Source organism: Suncus etruscus, chromosome 4 (assembly GCF_024139225.1).
Source record: "Suncus etruscus isolate mSunEtr1 chromosome 4, mSunEtr1.pri.cur, whole genome shotgun sequence".
Lineage (NCBI taxonomy): Eukaryota > Metazoa > Chordata > Mammalia > Eulipotyphla > Soricidae > Suncus > Suncus etruscus.
The window spans coordinates 122,698,358-122,721,595 of record NC_064851.1 but is presented as its reverse complement, the minus strand read 5'-3'; the positions used below and the strand labels follow the sequence as shown (position 1 = coordinate 122,721,595).

At 41.4% G+C, this 23,238-nt stretch overlaps 2 non-coding genes across 2 annotated transcripts; one reads left to right on the top strand and one right to left on the bottom strand.

The window, feature by feature from the left end:
• The first annotated feature begins 15,283 nt into the window (after positions 1-15,283).
• Positions 15,284-15,382, top strand: LOC126008071 (small nucleolar RNA U13). Its single transcript, XR_007495488.1, has one exon. It is a non-coding gene; the product is annotated as a small nucleolar RNA U13 (small nucleolar RNA).
• A 5,851-nt stretch (positions 15,383-21,233) lies between these two features.
• LOC126007526 (U6 spliceosomal RNA) lies at positions 21,234-21,337 on the bottom strand. The gene has a single exon (XR_007495082.1). It is a non-coding gene; the product is annotated as a U6 spliceosomal RNA (small nuclear RNA).
• Positions 21,338-23,238: the final 1,901 nt, after the last annotated feature.

Genomic DNA, 23,238 nt, shown 5'->3' with positions numbered 1-23,238 from the left:
TTTTCATTTTTCTCCATTTCCTTTCGATCTTTATCCATATGTACATATTTTGCATACTTGTAGATGCATTTCATATTCTGTGTTTTTTTGGTCACACCCAAAAGTCCTCAAAACTTATTCCTGTCTATGCTCAGGGATCACTCTTGGTGTACTCTGTGGGACCATACAGAGATCTGAGGATCAAAAATCAGTTAGCCACATGTAAGACAAGTGACCTAGCCACTGTACTAGCACTGTGTCTTCTCTTTTTTTTTTTTTCTTTTAGTTTTTGGCTCACACTTGATGGTGGTCAGAGCAGGGATTATTCTTGATTTGGTACAGGGGACCATCTGCAGTAACAAGGATAAATTGGGTCAGCAGTGTGCAAAGTAAGTGCCTTGCCCACTATACTATACTTCTGACCCCATATTCTGCTTTTATATACCAGACATTTCCTTTCTTGTGCTTTAAGGCCAATGAATTCATATTCCAATGCATTAATGAATTCAGTTAGCCAGTTTTCACAAAGGACAAATAGTGTTTGCAGTTTGTAAGTTTTATAAACATGCTGAAGCAAACAGTTTTGTTTCTTCCTTTTTTCAGCTTTTTGTCTTTTAGAATACATTTCTAGGACTCAGATTATCAATGAGGAACTTGAACAAGTTATGGGTTTGATACTTTTCTTGCATGTGGCTAACATGAGTTTAATCCTGAGCACTACTAGGAGTGATTCCTGAGTGCAGAACCAGGAGTAACCCCTGAGCACTCATGGGTGTGGCCTCAAAATCAAAATAAAAAATTGTGTGAAATTAGTAAAGTTTGTAATTTTGATGATGGTTGATAAATGTCATAGTTGGCAAGATTTATGCTCATTATTGCTAGGAAGAGCAAAGTTGAAAATAAAAAGGGAGTGACTCCTCATGAATACAGGATTTCTTTTCAATATGATGAAATATTCTGAAACTAGTACTGATTATATAGCATTATAAACATACTGAGAGCAACTACTTAATTGTAGGAATATTTAATTTTTTTCTTAAGTCTATTTTGAATCATTGTAAGACACAGTACCTAAGTTGTTCATAATTGAGTTTCAGTTATACAATGACCAATACCTGTCCCTTTACCAGTGCGCATTTCCCACCACTAATGTCCCCAGTTTCCTTCCCACCCTTCCACAGCCTCTCTACTGCCTGCCTTTATAACACACATCCCCCACCCCGTCTGTCTTTCCCCCTCACTATATTTCATTTTTAAACACTGGTTTGCAATATGGTTACTGAAGGAGTATCATGATATCATTTCACCCCCTTTTAGCACCCAGTTCTTGTGTAAGAATACTTTAAAAGAATGGTATATGAATGATATCTTCATAAAAATGTTACTCAAATTTGAAAACAGTAGCTGAAGAAATAGAGTGGGAAGGCACTTTCCTTCCATGGTGCCAACCTGGGTTCAGTCCTCAACACCAGTGTGTTCCCCTGAGCACTATCAGAAATAAACTTTGAGTAACATTGGGTATGGCCAAATGAAACCACACAAAACAAAAATAAAAACTTTAAGGCAACAGTTCACATTTTGCAAGGAACAGTCTCTACCACTGTTATTAGGTTTTCCATTTGTTATTTATTTGGGAGCCTCACCTGGCAGTGCTCAGGGATCACTTTTGGCATGGTTCGGGGCATCATATGAGGTGCCAGAAATTGACCCCAAGTTGGTTATCTACAAAATAAATGTGCTACCTGTTGTACGATAGTTCCAGTCCTTTTAGAGTATTTTGTATTTGTTTCTACATTTGTGTTTGTCATCGTTTATTTATTTATTTATTCACTTATTTTGGATTTTGGGGCCATACCTGGTGGTGCTCAGGGTTTACTGCTGACTCTGTGTTCCAAGATTACTCCTGGTAGGCTCAGGGGGACCATATGGGTTACAGGAATAGAACCTAGGTCAGCTTTGTGTGTGCAAGGTAAGCACCCTAGATGCTGTACTATCTTTCCAGCCCCAGGCACTCAAAAAATATTTGCTAAATGAACCTGTCAAAATTTTCTTCTTTGCAAAGTGCTACAGACTTCCATGGTGCCTGCACTCTCTAGGTGGCCTTGAGTTGCAAATTCAGAAATAGTGTATAACTAAAATAAATGCCTGGGGTCTGATGGAAGGAAGGGAGGCTGTGATTTTGCACTTAGATTATTATTTTTTCAGTCCTTTTTTTTTTAAATAATGTTTCTCTTAAATCTAGCTGCATCCACTGAATTAAAAAAAATAATTACACTGGCAATTGGAGCCAAACAGGAAAGACCTGGATCTTTCCTAAAAAACTAGTTTGTCATTGATTTCTTTTACTTTTCTTTTCTTTTTCTTTTTTTTTTTTCTTTTTTTTTTCTTTTTTTTTTTCAGCCACATCTGTTTGATGCTCAGAAGTTACACCTGGCTAAGCACTCAGAAATTGCTCCTGGTTTGGGGGGACCATATGGAACACCCAGGGATCAAACCGAGGTTCTTCCTTGGCTAGCGCTTGTAAGGCAGACACCTTACCTCTAGCACCACTTCACCGGCCCCAATTTCTTTTACTTTTCTAAATTCTGGCAATAGGGCCTGGAAGTGCCACAGGGAGAATAAATTTGCACATCACTCACTTTTATATGGCAGAAATCCATAAATCTTATTATTCCAGTACAGTTCAGCCAGGGAGCCTAATCATGTAGGAGCCTATGAATTCAATTAGAATCTGGTGTAACTTCCTGAAAAATCACCAGTTAGGATGACTGTATTCCCTTAACTCAATTGGGTAGGATGGCACAGATCCTAAAATTTGCTTTTGTCTCATACCCTTTTATTTTTTTTAACCTCCCATCATCCAAGGAAATAGCTCTCAGTCTGTGGTCTGTTTCTCCTGGGAACCTCTGATGCTCACTGTTTTCTCGACCTCCTGTGCATGGAACAGGTTGGGTTTGAATGTCATGGTTATTGAGCAAATTTGAAAATAAGTGGGTTCGCAGGAGTCAGAGTGAGAGGAGTAGCTGCGTGAAGTGGGGAGTTAACGGACTGTAGGAGGGATGAGTCATCGCCACTGGGAGCTTCAGAAACAGCTCAGCCTAGCCAGCTGTGGGCACTTGCTTCACCATCATAGCCAGTCACAGGTAGAGTCTCCCAGATGAGGGAGGGCAGGAATGAGCGTGGAAGTTCGAAATAGAAAATGCACCTTTAAAACAGAACCTTAGTCTCTGGCATCCACTTAAACATAGAGGACTGCTCAGTAGACAGTGCTCATCAGTCATGACCCAGAGGAAGAGAGCCTTCCAAGGGAAAGGGTTGAAATACTCAGAATCTCGCCGTTCTTCGTCACCTGTAAGATCTGCTGATACTGCGAGTTCAAAACTAGAGCAATCTTGATCCTTCCTCGTTTTCAGACCCCTGTGTCACACGTATATATGCCACATTCTTAGTTGCCAGAAAAAGCAACTGCAGAAAGAGGCAGAACCATTTGGTTAGGCTCCAGGCATTATTGTCAGGCTAGTGATCTCACCGGAAGTGAACTCAGAACTCCCCTATCTCTGAGAAAAGGGTTCATGGTTGTATCATCCATTTAGTATGACAAGAGTGACTTCCACAGGAACTGCCCCAAGACTCTGGTATTTCTTGGTCATCCAAAGGATACTGTGGCCCATGAGTTCTGTAATGTAATCAGGGTGGTTTCCAAAGAAGGGGACTCACTGGGAAATGTTCCATTTTTTTCCTCTATTGCCATTCCTCTTTCCCATATTTTTGGGGCACCTTTTAAGGAACCCCAATCATTATTCCTTTTATGTTGAAGTAGGGGGTTGGGGCTGTGACTCCCTGGTGCATTTTTTTTGCCTCTCATGGGAGAAGCCTGGGCCCCATTTCCTCACTACCGCCTAACAACAACAACAACAACAACAACAACAACACAAGACTGAACTACACAAGACCTCAGCTCTTGGATCAACAGCAAAATGAAAACATTCTATGGATGTTTTTGAGTCGCTCTGAGTTAAGACATTTGCTCTTGTTAAAGTTCATGCCTTTTATACATGAGACCTAAATCCAATTCTTGCTCTCTGTCCCTGAAACAAATCACACTCTTCCTGGGATCCTAAAAACTAACTCTGGGCAACTGTCCAAGCCCCAACAGGGCTATAAGTAGCTCAGCACTGAAGTGGTAGAGATTTCATTTCTTGAGTATTTGCATTAGAAAAAACAGCAAGCTAGACTTTATTAAGGCAACAGCTTATTTGTTGTAGACATTATAATATGACAAATCCTTGGGTTCCTTCTTTTGGACAAGGACCCTGGTTTGGGACAAGAATAGAGAAAAAGGATCATCTACAGCCTGTGTGCCAGACCATCTTGGGGAACCTTGGACCCAAGGCTCCAAGTTACCATAGTCAAGGGCATCTCTGTTTTGTGTAAAGTATTTTTTTTTTTTGGAAATTGTCACCTCTGCCTGCCTGCCTGCCCTCTGGGGCAAGAAAACTTAATGTACTTGTAGGATAAGCCAATGACAGAATGAAAACTGTGACATTTTGTTTCTATTCTATTTTTATGATAGAAACTAAATCAGACAGGGAAGTTAAACAGATCATAGAAGACAGGACTAGGGCTACATGATAGTACAGCGAGCAAAAACTTGCATACAGCTGACCCTGGTGGTGCACAGGAGTGATCCCTGAGCACCACAATTTGTTGCCCCCTCCCCAAAGAAAACTGGACTATCATTGACTTCCTTCTTTTACTCAGTTTCTCCTTCCTCCCTTCCTCCTTCCCCCTCTTTCTTTTCTTCTTTCTTTTGAGGGGTCACACCTGCTTAATTGTTACTACTGACTGCACTCTGGAATTACTACTGCCAATGCTTGTAGAACCATATGGGATGCTGGGAATTGAAGTTAGGTTGGCTTCATGCAAGGCAAACAACCTACTTGCCTTTTTCCTTCCTTCCTTCCTTCCTTCCTTCCTTCCTTCCTTCCTTCCTTCCTTCCTTCCTTCCTTCCTTCCTTCCTTCCTTCCTTCCTTCCTTCCTTCCTTCCTTCCTTCCTTCCTTCCTCTCCCTTTTTCTTTCTCCATTTTCTTTGTTTCTTTGTTTCTTCTTCCTTCCTTCCTCTTGCCACAGGCCACTTACAGTAGTACTCAGTCAAATGGCTAAGACACTTCAATGTTCAGCTTGATGATATGATTCTATCCAGCACAAGAAGCCATCAAGACAAGAAGCCATCAAGACTGACTTTGCAGTGCTGGAAGGCAACCAGTGTCACACTACGTAGTGCTCAGCGAGCACAGAGGCCACACCTGGCCATGCTCAGGGATCAACTGCAGGGCCTCAGGCATGCAAGGTGACTTTCCAGCCTTTCAGATGGTCTTGTATTTCCATTTTTCTTTCTTTCTTTTTTTTTTTTTTTTGGAGCGGGGGGGCACATCTGATGGTGCTCAGGGCTTTCTCCTAGCTCTGTGCTCAGGGGTCACTCCTCTCCTTCCTTCCTTCCTTCTTCCTTCCTTCCTTCCTTCCTTCCTTCCTTCCTTCCTTCCTTCCTTCCTTCCTTCCTTCCTTCCTTCCTTCCTTCCTTCCTTCCTTCCTTCTTTTACTGTTTATCCTTCCTCCCATCCTCTTCTCCTTTTCTGGTCAGGGCACCACCAGATCTTAGCAGCTTAGGGAAAACTTAAACTGGCAGAGTTTTATAAGTGGAATCTTTTTGTTTTTTGAAATCGTTTCTTGAAGCTAAAATGTCCTTAAAATGATTCCACTCATAGATTTATTCAATTAGCATTTATGGTCTAGTAAGCAAGTGCTCTATTTTTTAGCTAGGCACTTATTTCTTCTAGTTGTTGACCTTTAGGTAACAACACTGAATAATCAGTCCACCCACTTTTCCTTGTGCTTTGTTTTGATTGCAGGTATTTTTGTTTGTTTAAATTGAATCACTGTTTAGATAAACAGTTACAAAGTTTCAGTCATACACCATTCCAACACCCATACACCTTCATCAGTCTGGATGATGAAGGTCCCTAGTTTTACTTTCTGCCTTGCATTCCAGCTTGCATCTTGCCTCTATGGCACACACCATTCTCTCTCTCTCTCTCTCTCTCTCTCTCTCTCTCTCTCTCTCTCTCTCTCTCTCTCTCTCTGTCTGTCTCTCTCTCCTCCCTCCCTTTCTCTCTCATTCTTCCTTTTAGGCACTATGGTTTGCAATGTTGTTGCTGAATTATGCTTATCTCTTTATTCTTTTCTTAGTGCCCAATTCTTGCCCAGAGTGTTCATTTCCAACTATCATTGTCATAGTCATAGTCCCTTCTCTACCATAACTGTACTTTCCTGGTCTTTGTGACAAGCAACCTACCATGGACCAGTCCTCCTGGTCCTCCACAGAAAGTATCATGTTAAGTGATATGAGTCAGAGGGAGAGGGACAGATATAGAAGGATCACACTCATTTGTGGGATTAAAAAAACAAACAAATAGGGACTGGAGAGATGGCATGGAGTTAGGGCATTTGCCTTGCATACAGGACGGTTCGAATATATATATTGTTGTTGTTGTTTTTGTTTTTTTTTGGTTTTGGCCTCCATTCTGGATCAGCTGTGTACAAGGCAAATGCCCAACTGGTGTGCCTCCAGCCCCTATTTTTACTCCCTTTTATTTATTTATTTTTTTTAAGTCCTCAGGGCTTATTTCTGGCTTAGTGCTCAGGGCCACTCCTGGTGGTACTCTAAGAACTGTGTGGAATATCAGGGAGTCAAACAACCAGGGTCCAACACATGTGAGGCAAGATCCTTACCTCCTGTACTATCCAATTGGCATTTTTCATTTATTTATTTATTTTGTTTTTGGGGGCCACATCCAGTGACTCTCAGGGGCTACTCCTGGCTATGTGCTCAGAAAGCGCTCCTGGCTTGGGAACCATGTGGGACAGTGGGGGATTGAACTGTGGTCCATCCTAGGTGAGAGCTGGCAAGGCAAATGCCTTACTGCTCTCACCACCACCCCAGCCTCAATTTATTTTTAATTTTTAAAAATGGGGGGCAGCCATGCCTATTGGTGCTTGGGGCCTACTCCTGGCTTTGTGCTCATAGACTACTCCTTGCAGAATTTAAGGGACCATATGGGATTCTGGGGATTGAACTTAGATCAATCTGCTTCTCTATTTCTCTGGTTCCCTTTAATCATTTATTAGTTTGTATTTCTCTATAATATTTTACATTTCCGGGACCGGAGAGATAGCATGAAGGTAAGGTGTTTGCTTTGCATACAGAAGGACTGTGGTTCAAATCCCGGCATCCCATATGGTCCCCTGTGCCTGCCAGGAGTGATTTCTGAGCGTAGAGCCAGGAGTAACCCTTGAGCGCTGCCGGGTGTGACCCAAAAACAAAAACAAAAACAAAAAAATTTTACATTTCCGGATGTGACACTTCATTATTATAATAATTATATCATTAAGTTATTATAATAATATTATATTATAATTATACTATCTTATTTTAATTTATGATTATAGTTTAATAATTATGTGTAATAATTATTATAATAATTATATCCACTATTTTTCTTTATTTACACAAGGCGTTGAAACTCATGATCTAGTCTAGATCAGTGGCTCGGGGGGTGTTAAGAGTTAGGGTACAAAAAAACAAAAGACTAACAAAACCCCACACACAATAATACAAAGCAGATCATGTCTCCCACAATCTTTCTCATGCAAGAACCTCCAATCCTAATTCCTGGCTCAAAAAGAGTTTCTTTTGTACCTCCTCTGGTTGTGTCATTTAAGCAGTTCCTAGTTGGTCCTAAGTCTGTTTAAGGAAGAAAAGGCAAACCCATGACACTCAGGACTTTATAGATCTTTATTGCCATTTCACTTTCTGTCACCAACCTTAATTTCCTTTTCTCACTTGTTGCTTCGTGTGCTTTGTCTAAGGATTTTAGATGGAATCAGTAGGAGGGAGAGTGGAGTCTTCTCAATCTATCCTTACTGAAACCGAATCCAGAAGCCATTTCTTAATTTTAGATTGGTTTGCCTGGGGCACCATTTTCTTTTCAAACTCATCTAATCCCATCATTCCATCCTTAGATTGAAGGGTCTGTTTTCTAGTCAGCTTTGCTTCCTTTTCATGCCAGTAGCTGGTAGAGGCCAGGTGGCATATGAAATACGGTGTCCAAAGCATTCCTTTGCTTGATCCCAGGGTTCCTGGATCCATTTTCCAAGCAGCCATTGGTGTGATTTATTAAACTTCCCCCCACTGTATAAAAATGTCTCCTTTCTTCCAGAGTTCAATAATATTTTCCTTATGTTTAAGTCCTCACCAACAGACTTTTCAAGGCCAGTTCTAAGTCCAGTACATGTTTTGGGTTTTTAACATAGCACCAGACACTGATTCAAAGAATCAGTAACAGTTCTAGTTTGATCAGTCAGAGAGGAAAAACCTCCTAGACTGGAACAAGGATTGACAGCAGGGATTTAGCACATCTAAGATTGTGGGAGCTAAGTCTGTACAGGCTGACCTCCCTGTAGCAAGCCTTAGGTCTGGAGCCAGAGAGACAGTACAGTGTTAAGACACTTGCTTTGCCCACAGTTGATTCGGTCTTTAAGCACTTTTTATGGTCCCATGAACCCTACTGGGAATGATCCCTGAGCAGAGCCAGTAATGAGCCTTGCACACTGCTGGATGTGGTCCCAACCTCCCTCAAAAACTTGATCATGGTTCTAGGGCAATAGCACAGTGGGTAGGGCATTTGTCTTGCACATACCAGGTTGGGCTTCCTTTCTTGTAACCCATATGGTCCCCCAAGCCTCATCAGGAGTCATTCCAGCAGGCAGAGCTAGGAGTAATATCTGAACATTATGAAATGAAAACCAAAAAAAAAAGACTTGGCCTTTATCAGAGAAGTGGGTGGCTTCTGGGGAAGGAAAGCTCATACAAGTGGGAGAAGAAAGCAAAATATAGGAATCTAAGTGGATGAGCTTCAGCCCATGTCTGTATATTGGTCCCTTATGAACTGAACCCTTCACCTTCCATGATGAATTTTAGCTCTGAAAGGACTAATGCACTTTGCTGAGAATTTTCTCACAGAGCCACAATTCAGGGAAGATGAAGAAGCTGGTGATCTGGTGGAAGCTTTTGCTCTGTACCAGAGCAATAGTACAGTGGGCAGGATGTTTGCAAGCAACTGAGCCGACTTCAATTCCCAATATGCCATATAGTCCTCCCAAGCCTGCTAGGAGTGATTCCTGAGCTCAGAGCCAGGAGTAACTCCTAGGCATCTCCAGGTGTTGCTAAAAATCATAACATAACAAAACAAAACAAATATCCTGTACTGATCGTTCACACACCCCAGTGTTTAATACATTACTCATTGGTAATCCTAACCCATATGTCACCTTTTAGACATCAGCTGATAATACTAAACTATTGCCTGGTAATTCTGTCTGCCAGCTAGTGCTGGCTATCAGGAAGAAACAAGGTGCAGGAGGAAGGAGAGTAGGTCACACTAAAATTGGAAGTCGAGGAGCAGGAACCCAGCCTATAAACCCATTGTTCCTTTGCTGCCTTGGGACCTCAAACTTTGAGGATGTGTGGGGATTTGCTTTGCAGATCTAGGCTCAAAGAATTAGAATCTAAGTAGGTAAATAGTTTGGCACCTATCAAGTGAAATTAGCCCTTTCATCAATGTCACACAGGTCAAGTTTCCTTGCTCACTTATTGCTCTGACTGCAGTGAACGTCCTCTCCCTTGGTATCTTTCCCTCCCTCCCTTCCTCCCCATACCCCTCCCTCTTTCCTTTTACCTTCCTTCCTTCTTTTCTTCCTCCCTCCCTCCCTCTCTCTCTTTCTTCTTTCCTTCCTCTCTCTCTCTTTCTTTCTTTCTTTCTTTCTTTCTTTCTTTCTTTCTTTCTCTCTCTCTTTCTTTCTTTCTTTCTTTTCTTTCTTTCTTTCTTTCTTTCTTTCTCTCTCTCTCTCTCTTTCTTTCTTTCTTTCTTTCTTTCTTTCTTTCTTTCTTCTTTCTTTCTTTCTTTCTTTCTTTCTTTCTTTCTTTCTTTCTTTCTTTCTTTCTTTCTTTCTTTCTTTCTTTCTTTCTTTCTTTCTTTCTTTCTTTCTTTCTTTCTTTCTTTCTTTCTTTCTTTCCTTTCTTTTCTTTCTTTTTCTTTCTTTGCTTTGGTGTGCTACTGCTTATCATGCCCAGATAGGGTTTCTTAGCTTCTAGTCCCGGTTCTGCTTTCACATGGGTAACTGTGGCCTGGTAAAGATGAAAGACTGCTTTCATTTATAATTTTTAAGTTTTAAGTTCTTTTTTCTGGAGGGGGGTGTTTTGGGGGCCAAACCCAGCAATGCTCAGGAGTTACTCCTAATTATGCAAGAAGCACTCCTGCTGGGCTCAGGGGGGATCAGATGGGATGCCCGGGATCAAATCTGTGTCAACCACATTCAAGGCACGTGCCCTACCTTCTGTACTATCTCTCTGGCCCCTGAAAATTTCTTTTCAATGAAGGGTACCCCGCTTTGGTAACTGTCCTGCAGTGTTTTGGAATGGGAACAACAGCAACACTTTGGTCAATACTGAGCACAAGGCTCTTTGTATGAACTCTTCACTCCTATGATGACCCTAAATGATAAGAATTATTGGCCCTAGAAAGTGGCTCCTATTGAGTGAGACCTTGAGCCTCAGAGGTGTCAGTGTGCTGGCTGACCCCTGACCCTTACAAAGGACTAACAGAAATAGGGATTGGTATTAAAAGCAAACCTAATTTTTTAAACATTTATTTATTTAGGTTTTGGGGTCACACTGGTGGTGCTCAAGGGTTACTCCTGGCTCTGAGCTCAGAAATTGCTCCTGGCAGGCTCGGGGGACCATGTGGGATGCTGGAGAATCTAACCCAGGTGCGTCCCAGGTCAGCCTCGTACAAGTGCAAACACCCTCCCCACTGTGCTATCACTCTAGCCTCCCTAATTTTTTTATTTGAACACCGTGGTTACAAGGTTGTTTATACTAAAGGGTTGTTCATGATTGAGATGCAGTCATACAATGCTTCACCAGTGCATATTTCCAGCAACCAAAGTCAACAGTTTTCTCTTCACCCTCCCTGATGACCTCTTCCCTCTGACCCACTCTCCCGCACCTGCCTCTAGGGCAGGCATTTAACTCATTCTCCCACTGCCAGTCTCTTTTTTTTTTCTGACATGTGGTTTGCACTACTGTTAATAAAGAGATGCCATGAATGTCCATTTTATAGTAGACCGTTCCCTACTCTTACAATACTCTGCTCTTTGTGGCAAACTTCCTACCATTAGGTCCTCCTAATTCTCATCTCTATTGTCTCTGGATATCATCACACTGTCTTTTATTTTCCTTATATCCCACAGATAATTGAGATTTTTCTATGTTTATCCCTCTCCCTTAGACTCATTTCACTCAGCATAATACTCTATGTTCATGCATGTATAAGCAAATTTTATGACTTCATTTTTTTCTAATGGCTGCATAGTATTTCATTGTGTATATGTACCACAATTTCTTTAGCCATTCATATGTTGTTGGGCACCTTGTTTACTTCCAAATTCTGGCAATTGTAAATAGTGCTGAGTTGAACATAAGAGTATAGAGAAGGGCCGGAGAGATAGCATGAAGGTAAGGTGTTTGCCTTGCATGCAGAAGGTTGGTGGTTCGAATTCTGACATCCCATATGGTCCGATGAGCCTGCCAAAAGTGATTTCTGAGAGTAGAGTCAGGAGTAACCCCTGAGTACTGCCGGGTGTGACTCAAAAAACAAAAACAAAACAAACAAACAAACAAAAGAATATAGAGGATATTTATGTATTGTGTTTTTTGTTCCTTTTTTTTTTTTTTTTTTGGTTTTGGACCACACCTGGTGGTGCTCATGGGTTACTCCTGGCTGTCTGCTCAGAAATAGCTCCTGGCAGGCACGGGGGACCACATGAGACACCGGGATTCGAACCAACCACCTTTGGTCAAGGATTGGCTGCTTGCAAGACAAATGCCGCTGTGCTATCTCTCCGGGCCCGTGTTTTTTGTTCCTAAGGTATATCCTTAGGAATATTGCTGCAACTCCAAAACATGCATTATTGTCACTCATCAGTATTTTCTGCCCTTTCTTTGAATTTAAATGATCTCTGAGTTATTTCTGTCACAATACTTCTCTTGTATTCTATACAGTTAGTCTCCTGAAAACAATCCTTACCATGTATGAGCTCCATTCACAAAACTGCTTGGAAACCCACCTGCTTTCAAACTGGAAAGAGACACACAACTGGGAGAGGAACTGTGGGTCTCTTGGGCTTGGCATTGACTTCTGATTTCTTCACTTTCCTCTTCAGAATTCATTTCTCCTCTCTGCCTCCACATACTAGTTCAGAGATTGATGCTTTTATAGGTAAGAGTACAGTCTTATTGGATGCAGCCTTTTACTGCACTTGTCTACATTAATGAGATGTTAGAACCAGCCAACTTTTAAAGAGCAGAATGTTTCAGAAAGAGAGAACAGGAAATAGAAAGTCTCAAGGAGGCAATGAGTTGGGCAAGTTCTAGAAACAAGAAGGAAATCAGTGTGACTAAAGCAGTTCAGCACAGTTTCTTGGAAGTACCAGAAGTAAATATTTTAAATATTTATGAGCTACTGGATCTTGTTTGCAACTCTCAGAGGTAGGAGCACCAATATTTCCCTGGAAAATACACATTAGGAGTATGGCTGATTCCAATAAAACATTATTTATGAACATTGCATATACAGTTCACAAAGCACAACATATTCGTCTTGGGACCCTAAAGATAGTTCATCGGGTAAGGCATTTGCCTTGTATGCAGCCAATCCAGGTTCAATTCCCAGTATTACATATGGTCCCATGAATCCCGTCAGAGGTGATCCCTGAACCCAGAGTCAGAATAAGCCATAAACATAGACTGGTATGGCCCCCCCCCAAAAAAACCCAAAAGTTAATTTTGTAATTATTATTATTATTATTTTGCCTTGTTTAAAATGCCTAAGTAGAGGCTTGAGAGATAGTACAATGCAAGGGCACTTGCCTTGCACAAGCCAGACATGGGTTTGATCCCAGCATCCCATATGGGCCTTCAATCACCTCCAATAATTTCTGAGTGCAGAGCCCTGAGCATCTTCAGATGTGACCCAATACTAAATATATAATAAAGAAAGAAAATGCCGGGGGCTGGAGCAATAGCGCAGCAGTAGGGAGTTTGCCTTGCATGCGGCCAACACAGGACAGACCCCCCCGGTTTGAATCCCAGCATCTCAAATGGTCCCCCGAGTCTGCCAGGAGCGATTTCTGAGCGCAGAGTCAGAAGTAACCCTTGAGCGTCACTGGGTGTGACCCCAAAACAAACAAAAACAAAAACCAGAAAAAAAAAAGGGGGGGGAAGAAAATGCCTAATCATTAAAAAAAAAGTTTAAGCTAGTTTTAATTCAGCGACTCAAAAAACAAGTTGGATTTTGCTGTGGGCTTTTTATTGCTAATGTTTAGGAATGGCTGGGAGCAGAATCTTAGCTGATCAAATGGGAAAGAGTTAGCTGCATAGGTAAGTCCCACTCAGAAAGTTTGTTGGTCATTGAAGGAAGTGTGAATTTTATTCCACTTGCCATGGGAAATGCCTGAAGGGTTTTCAGCAGGAAAGAACAGGGAAACATTTATAAAAATTTGGAGTATTTGAGTCCATAATGAATGATCAGGAAGCAAAAGTAGGCACAGAGATATCAATAAGGAGTCACTCCAGCCCTTCTGGCAGAGATAATAAATTATTGGACTAAAATTGAGGCTTCCCCTTCTCCACTATTCCAAGGGAACAATCTCTAGGAGGAGTTGGGTTCAAGCCGAAGGCAGGGTGCTGGCCTCTAGTAACTTGGTAACTGTTAGTTGAAAGTATTTTGCTTCTTTAGTTGCAGAAAAGCTTGAAATTGTGGTTTTCTTTGAATCTCTCACCCATCTCAGAAAAAAAAATGTTTTTTCTACAAAAATAGATCAGATCATGAAAAGTGAAGTGAGATGCTAAAATTTGGGGAATTACTCTGTGGTAGTTTGTAGGGATGTGTCTGTGTTCATATTTTGCAAGTCACGTGAAACAGCTGAGCTACTAATCAATGTTTACTCTGTTCACTGGCTTTCTTACTCTGAAGGCACAGTTTATTTTCATCTATTTGTTGTTTTTATTAAAAGCGGTAATAGAGCAAAATGATTTCAAAATTACTCTTAGGTAAAGAAATAGACATGCTTGATCATTTTACCAGAAATAACGAATAAAACTACTTTTCTTTTTTTTTGTTTTTGTTTTTGTGTCACACCCAGCAGTGCTCAGGGGCTACTCCTGGTTCTATGCTCAGAAATCACCTCTGGCAGGCACAGGGGACCATATAAAATGCCTGGATTCGAACCACCCTTCTTCGTCATGAAAGGCAAATGCCTTACCCCCATGCTATCTCTCCGGCCCCAGCTACTTTTCCTTTTTTTTTTTTGGTTTTTGGGTCACATCCGGCAGTACTCAGGGGTTACTCCTGACTCCACGCTTAGAAATCGCTCCTGGCAGGCTCAGGGGACCATATGGGATGTCGGGATTCGAACCAATGACCTTCTGCATGAAAGGCAAAAAGCCTTACCTCTATGCTATTTCTCCGGCCCTACTTTTCATTTGGTATTTAATTTGCCTTCTCTTCTGGTATTAAATAGAAATAAAGATGTCAGTAACACATATACACATACCTACTCACACATACCCCACACCACACATACATTCAACACACATGCAATCCAAGCCAGTCTCACATTGTAGATACATTATAATGACAAATCATCAACATGAAAAAGAGGGTAAATTATCTAGGATCCCTATGTCAAGTTGAGACATTATAAAAATCTAACAAAGTGAGGCTGGAGCAATAGCACAGAGGTGAGAGTGTTGGCCTTGCATGAATCCCTGGGTTTGATCCTTGGTATCCCAGGTGGTCCCCCTTACCTGCCAAGAATAGTTTCTGAGTGCAGAGCCAGGAATAGCCTCTGAGTGCCTCTGGGTGTGTCCTAAAACAAAAACAAACAAGATCTAACAAAGAATGGAGATAGTATAAAAGTTAAGGCTCGATCCTTTTCAGGTTTGTTTTTTTTTTTTTTTTTTTTTGGTTTTTGGGCCACACCCTTTGATGCTCAGGGGTTACTCCTGGCTATGCGCTCAGAAGTTGCTCCTGGCTTCTTGGGGGACCATATGGGACGCCGGGGGATCGAACCGTGGTCCGTCCTAGGCTAGCGCAGGCACCTTACATCCAGCGCCACCACCCGGCCCCCCTTTTCAGTTTTATAAGCATGATGATCGGGTTTTCACGTGCCTGTGTGATATGTGCCTCCCTTCAACCTTGTTGAAGGCACATGACCTTTCTGACATGCATGTGGTTTGCCTTGCATGTGGTTGACCCTAGTTCAATTCCCTGGTTATCTGAGCACGGCCAGGAGTGATCTCAGAGCAGAGAGCCAAAAGTAAGCTTTAAGCCCTGTCAGAGGTTAATCAACAGTTCCTAATACCTGTCTCCATGAGACATACATCATATGTATACAAATTGACAAATGTATGCATATGATTTTAGTTTTTAGATTATTTCTTGTTTCTTCCCATTTCTGTTGGCACCAATGGTACTTGGCTTGCAGCCCCATCTCTGCTCTCACATCATCATTTTCCATGAGGTGTGCCCTTTCTACTCTGTCACCTACTAGGAAACTTGTCTTTAGATTTAGGAACTTCTTTATCTAGGAAAACCTAATTTTGAGGACCTTCAACTCATCATGTTAACAAAGTCCTACATTTTCTATTAAGCCAGTTTCCAGATATTAGGATATGGGGTTGATCTTCAATCACAACTATAGATCCTACCTATAGAAAAAGCTGCTTTGGCAAATCGGCAGCCTAATTTGCTTGTATACAACATACATGTTATAACATATGTAATGTAACATACATTACCCAGGAATGATTTTCTAATTGTGTCCAGTACAGGAATCTTATCTCATTAAGTTCTAAGTTTTATGTCTTGTATAGGCTTTAAAATTCATATAAATTCATATAAAAATTCATTTTAAAATTGCATAGGCTTTTGAACTCATTAATTTGATTAGTCTCATTCCTTTAGTTCCTGGCTTGTACATGTGATAAGGAGTCTTTGTGATTTTAATGTTTGTTCTTCTGCATTTCTCCTCTCTGCCAGTTTTCTTTTCACTTTTGTGTTTTCATATCAGAATTTTCTTTTCATTATGTGTTTACAGAAATTTAATTATGTTCATGCCTCTTCATTTTATTGCTTGTTTGATTATCCTACTTAAAGTTTGTTCAACTTCTTACATTTGTAAATTTCTTCCAATATATTTTTCCTGGCCTCCTTTCTTGCCTAGGACTTTAGTAATATTTTTTATCAAATTGCTTTGCATTCCTTGGCACCATATGGTCCCCTGAGTATCACGGGGAGCAACCCCCAAGCACAGAGCCAGGAGGAGCCCCCAAGTCCAAACAAAATAAAACAAAAACAAATTGCTTTCTATTGCACCAAAGTGCCTCTATTTCTGCTTATTTTCCCTTTTATTTTAGTTTTTTCTCTCTGCTTCATTATGGACAGATGTATTACTATGACTTCATATCCCCTATATTTTTATGTCTAAACTCTGGTTAGTCCTACCCAGTGACTTTTAATACAAAAACGTTAATCTGGGAATAATCTTAGCTTTACAGAACAATTACAAAAAAAGAAAGAGATTTTCTATATACCTTTTACCCAGTTCCCAACGATGAACATTATAATACTGTGGTAACATTTGAGACATCTAAGAAACCTACACAGGTAAATTCTTATTTAGGAACTTCTTCCTGTGGCATTCAAGGGGTCACGTGTGCCTGTGACAGAACCCTGGCCTTCTGCATGCAAAACACGAGCATGAGTGTGTATTTTCCCTCTCTCCCTGGCCTAATACATTACTCTTTTTTTTTTTTTAGTGGGAGGTAGGTCATGCTCAGTGGTACTTAGGCCTTAGTCCTTCTGGCAGGCTTGGGGAGACCATACACAGTCCCGGGGGTCAAACTCAAATTACATGCAATGCAAGTGCCTTATACACCATACCATATCTCCAGTTCTAATGATACATTACTATTAACTATGGTTCATACTTCAGGCAGATTTCCTTAGTTTTCTTCTTTGTTATTTTGGGACTATGCTTGGCTTTGATCATGGGTTCAAGAACCCATTCTGCATTCAAGAATTCAGTGCGGAGAAATATAGGGGTGCTGGGGATCGAACCTGGGTTGGCTGTATGCAAGGAAGCACTTTATCAGTTGACCATCTCTCTGGGCCTAGGTTTTCTTAGTTTTTACTTAATATCTTTTCTCACATCAAAGACTCCACAATACATGCAGTTATTGCATTTCCTTAGGCTACTCTGGTTTGTCACAGTCATTTCTTTCCAGTGATCTTCCTAGTACTTTGAGAACTTCTTTTGTAGAATGTTCTTTAGTTTGGATTTATCTAATGTTTTTCTTTTTAAAACAATTTTTTTAAATTTAAACATGGTGGTTACAAGGTTGTTCATACTATAGTTTTTTTTTCCCACAGATAAAGTTATTCATGATTAAGTTACAGTCATATAATATACACCTAATGTTTTTCTTATTAGGCTATACATGTAGAGACTTACAAGCACACATTCATTACCTGCAATTCTGTAGGTCAGAAATCTGACATGACACAATGTAAAAAATCAAGATGTCAGCCCACAGGCTGGCTTCTTTCTGGAAGGTCTAGGAAGATCTTATTTCTTGTCCTCTCCAACTTCTGGAGGCCATTGGTGTTAAATTCATCAAGCTGGTGATGCTTCCTCCATTTTCACTAAGAAAAAGTCTCTTTGATTCCTCTTTCACATACTTCTCTCTCTCTCTCTCTCTCTCTCTCTCTCTCTCTCTCTCTCTCTCTCTCTGTTCTCTCTCTCTGTTCTCTCTCTCTCTGTGTGTTCTCTCTCTCTTTCTCTCTCTTTCTCTCTCTTTCTCTCTCTCTCTCTCTCTCTCTCTCTCTCTCTCACACACACACACACACACACACACACACACACACACACACACACACACACACACATCATAGAACCAGTAGCGTCTCAACTCTGTGTTTGGGGTCATACTCAGGAAATGCTGGGGCTATCCCTATCTTAGTGTTTGTTGTCACTCCCCAGTAGAATGGAACCAGGCTTCCTGTAAGCAGCCTACACACCAACTAGCTAAACTTCCTCTCTCTCTCTCTGAACAAAGAGTCTCCATTTTTTTTTTTCAATTTTTGAGTCAACCCGGCAGTGCTCCTGGTGGTGCTCAGGGGTTACTCCTGACTCTGCACTCAGAAATTGCTCCTGGCAGCCTCATGGGGACCATATGGATGCCAGAAATCAAAACACCATCCATCCTGTGTTGGCCATGTGAAAGGCAAATGCCCTACTGCTGTGCTATCTATGGCTCCAGCCCCAAGTCTCCGCTTTTTAAGGATTCATGTGATAATCCAAAATAGTCTAATAGCCTTAATCTTATCTGCAAAGTTTCTTGGAAAACAAGGTAGCAAGAAGTATATGTTAGATTACAATTCACAGTTTTTGGCTATTAAAATGAGGACATCTATGGGCCTTGATTGCTTTTCCCACTTCGGAGAGCTAGGTTTGAGGAGGAAACCCTCAGAATTCAAGAGTCACTCCTCCTCCTATCTATTCAGGCTCCAGGCTGTTACTATGAAATCAGTAATGCTATTAACTTCATCCACTGAGCTGAGGTCTCCGTGTTAGTTTCTCCATTCTGGATACCAGAGAATTTCATTATCATGAAAAATATTTTACTTGCTAATTACTGCTGCACACTTGGAAAAACACTTGGAAAAGACATTCCACACTGACATGCTAAAGATTTATTATCAATTTCTTGAGAGAGGGGAAACTTCCTTATAACATTATTTTTAATTCTTGTTTTTGAATTACCGAAATCTAATTATATCATGTGAGCATCGACTTTTTGGCTTCTCTGAAAATGCTTTTCTTTGAGCGGGTAGTGCTGGTAGTGCTCGGGGGTTACATCTGATTCTGTCCTCAGAAATCACTATTGGCAGAGCTTGGGGACCATATAGGATGCTGGGGATAGAATCTGGATCAGTCTCGTGCAAGGCAAGTGCCTTACCTGCTATGCTATCACTCTGGCCCCCTTCTTTTTTCTTTTTAAATAAAGTAATATTTCTTTTTTCTTTTCTTTCTTTCTTTCTTTCTTTCTTTCTTTCTTTCTTTCTTTCTTTCTTTCTTTCTTTCTTTCTTTCTTTCTTTCTTTCTTTCTTTCTTTCTTTCTTTCTTTCTTTCTTTCTTTCTTCCTTCCTTTCTTTCTTCCTTTCTTCCTTCCTTCCTTCCTTCCTTCCTTCCTTCCTTCCTTCCTTCCTTCCTTCCTTCCTTCCTTCCTTCCTTCCTTCCTTCCTTCCTTCCTTCCTTCCTTCCTTCCTTCCTTCCTTCCTTCCTTCCTTCCTTCCTTCCTTCCTTCCTTCCTTCCTTCCTTCCTTCCTTCCTTCCTTTCTTTCTTTCTTTCTTTCTTTCTTTCTTTCTTTCTTTCTTTCTTTCTTTCTTTCTTTCTGTTTTTGGGTCACACCTGGCAGTGCTCAGGAATTGCTCCTGGCTCTACACTCAGATCACTCCTTGGCAGGCTCAAGGGACCATATGGGACACCAGGATTCAAACCACCGACCTTCTGCAAATGAAGCAAGCACCTTACCTCCATGCTAACTCTCTGACCCAAAGTAATATTTCTTATTAATTTCAAATTTGCACCATGAAAAATCACCATGGTATATGCTATCATTAGAAGTCCAATTGTATCCTACATCATATAATTAATCTCAAGAAGGAGCCAGAGGGGCTGGAGAGAAAGCATGGAGGTTTAAGGCATTTGCCTTGTAATTAGAAGGTCGGTGGTTAGAATCCCGGCATCCCATATGGTTCCCTGAGCCTGCCAAGAGCGATTTCTGAGCATAGAGCCAGAAGTAACCCCTGAGCACTGCCGGGTGTGACCCCCTCCCCCCAAAAAAGAAGGAGTCAGAGAGGTACTACAAAGGATAGGGCATTTGCCTTTTATCCAGTTGACCCAAGTTTGATTCCCGGCATCCCATATGGTACCCTGTGCATTTCCAGGAATGATTCCTGAGTGCAGAGCCAGGAATAACCTCTGAGCACTGCTGGGTGTGGTCCTAAAACAAAAAAGGCTTCTTTATTTTATATATCATTTTATTAAAAATAATAAATTATTTAAATAATAATATCATTACAATTAAATCAATAAAATAAGCTTAAGAAGCCTCGTGGATCCCTCCTGGACAACCAGGCCAGTCATTTTTGGTTGATCTTGGTTACAATGCAAGAGCTTGAGAATGTGGGGTAATTCAGGCCCTCAAGTAATGGGAGTTACCCTGCTCCCTGGATGGCAGTGCCTGGGATCTTCAGGGCTACACCCAGCCTCAGTCAGTAGCCATCAGGGTTGCACCTGTGATGCTCAGAGAACCGTGTAGTGCTGGGAATCAACCTGGTGCTGGCTGAATGCAAGGCAAGTGCCTTAACCTCTGTACTATCTTTCTGGCCCATACTAATTCTTAAAAAGCAGCTTTGTCTGCTGGTCCCATTTTCACTTGTGCCCATTCTCAAGCTCTGCTTGGTGTAAGCCATGGGATATTTCCTTTGCAACTCCTCTGAGAACTAGGCTTCATAGCTCCCTCTTCCTGGGCTTCACAGTTCTTCTCTCAGCTTTCTCACTCCCTTTCAGCTCGGTTTGCTGTCCTGTTGTGGCCCCATCCTTTCAATTACAGTATGGAAAGTACCTAAGATCATAGGAGATCCATGCTCTCTTGGGGTTGTTCCTCTGTCGAAGGGGTCAGAGTCCTGTGGCTTCTGTTGCCCAATGCCTGGAGTGGTTCCACGGGTTCTGCCTGGTTTTCTCATTCCCCAAAGGACATTAAACCCTGTCCCTTCACTTTTTCATGACCCAGCTGTCCCTTCAGTTGCACAGACTTGGATATAAACTTGATAAAGAACTGTCTGTCTTATCTTCACTCACAAAGTGTGCTTGACATTAGAGTGCCTTTTAGGTTGGAAAAGCATGTTCTGTCCTTTTTTTTTTTTTTTTTTTTTTTTTAACCCACAATTACACTTGAGACTGACCGGTTGGCCCCTGACCTCCATCCTTTCATATATATTTTTTCTTTTTTTATTATAACACTTCACGAATTTGTGTGTCATCCTTGCTCAGGGGCCATGCTAATCTCTGTATCATTCCAATTTTAGTATATATGCTGCTGAAGTGAGCACATCCTTTCATATTTTCACATTAGTTTTTTGTTTTTTTTTTGTGGTTTTTGGGTCACACCCGGCAGTGCTCAGGGGTTTTTCCTGGCTCCATGCTCAGAAATTGCTCCTGGCATGCACAGGGGACCATATGGGACGCAGGGATTCGAACCGATGACCTTCTGCATGAAAGGTAAATGCCTTACCTCCATGCTATCTCTCCGGCCCCCACATTAGTTTTTCTTTTCCTCCACTCAGTTTCTTTCCATTTCACTATACTCTGGGGCCTAAGGTGTTCGAGATAACTCCCATTTGGATCATTGCATTTCTTCATGCAGTTATTCTAAATACCACATATAAGTTATATCATTTTGTATTATCCTCCTTCTTCTGGCTTACTTCGTTTAATATAATATCTTTCAGTTCCATCCATATTGCTGAAAATTGCATAATTACATCATTCCTTATAATTCTAGTGCTTCTGGTGAAGGGGGTGTTCTTTACTTTTTTGTTTATTATTATTATTATTATTATTATTTTGGTTTTTGGTTTTTGGGTCACACCCGGCAATGCTCAAGGGTTACTCCTGGCTCTATACTCAGAAATCGCTCCTGGCAGGCTTGGAGGACCAGATGGGTTGCCGGGATTTGAACCACCATCCTTCTGCATGCAAAGCAAATGCCTTACCTCCATACTACCTCTCTGGCCCCAGGGGGTGTTTTTTTATGACTGAAACCCAACTAACAATCAGGTGCTTAAATAAAGATATCATTTAAAGGGGCCGGAGAGATAGCATGGAGGTAAGGTGTTTACCTTTCATGCAGAAGGTCATCGGTTCAAATCCCGGTGTCCCATATGATGCCCCGTGCCTGCCAGGAGCAATTTCTGAGTATAGAGCCAGAAAAAAACCCTGAGCACTGCCGAGTGTGATCCAAAAACCACACACACACACACACACACACACACACACACACACACAAAAAGATATCATTTAAAGGGCCGGAGAGATAGTATGGAGGTAAGGCGTTTGCCTTTCATGCAGAAGGTCATCGGTTCGAATCCCGGCGTCCCATATGGTCCCCCGTGCCTGCCGGGAGCAATTTCTGAGCATGGAGCCAGGAGTGGCCCCTGAGCACTGCCGGGTGTGACCCAAAAACCACAAAAAAAAAAAAAGATATCATTTAAAAAAGAAAAATAATAATTCTAGTGCTTTTGAGTGCTAGTAATAAGTGTTGTCTCTCACCTTTGACTTTGCTTGCTTTGGGCCACACCCAGTGGTGCTCAGGATTTACTTCTGACTCTGCTTAGAGATTTGTTGGTACTCTAGGACCATTTGCAGTACTGAGTAATCAAACCAGGATTGGCCAAGTAGAACTAAGCAACCTTTCTGGACCCTTGACTATTCACTTTAAAGAGTAAGACACTCAACAGTTGACCTGTCCAGGAGATCTTTGTATCAGTGTGAGGCTTATACACTGTGGCTTTGAAGGACCAGTCAACAATTTACTGACAGGGCCCAAATATACTAGCTGGTAAATATTTCCTGTGTATTCACTTCTTCCACATCCTCTCTGGTGGTCCATGCTGGGCATTGGTGTCTGGCATCTGAGCACTGAATGGGTGTGTAGAGATGTCATTGTGCACACAAAAGACTTCTCGATTCTCTTGCTCTGGAAAGGACCTCCACTCCCTGTTTGTCCACTTCAGTATTAAGGGAGAAGAGAGGTCAACAGTTTGGAAAGTGGATAGGGGTAGAGAACTAGAAGGTTCTAGCTACTCTTTATATAGAGCTTTATTGGTTGATGTTTGTTTTTTAGGTTATACTAGTCCCTGGCAATGCTCAGGGATTACTACTGGCTCTGCACTCAGGAATTACTCTTTGCAGTGCTTAGTGAACCATATGGAGGCCAGAGACAAAACTCAGG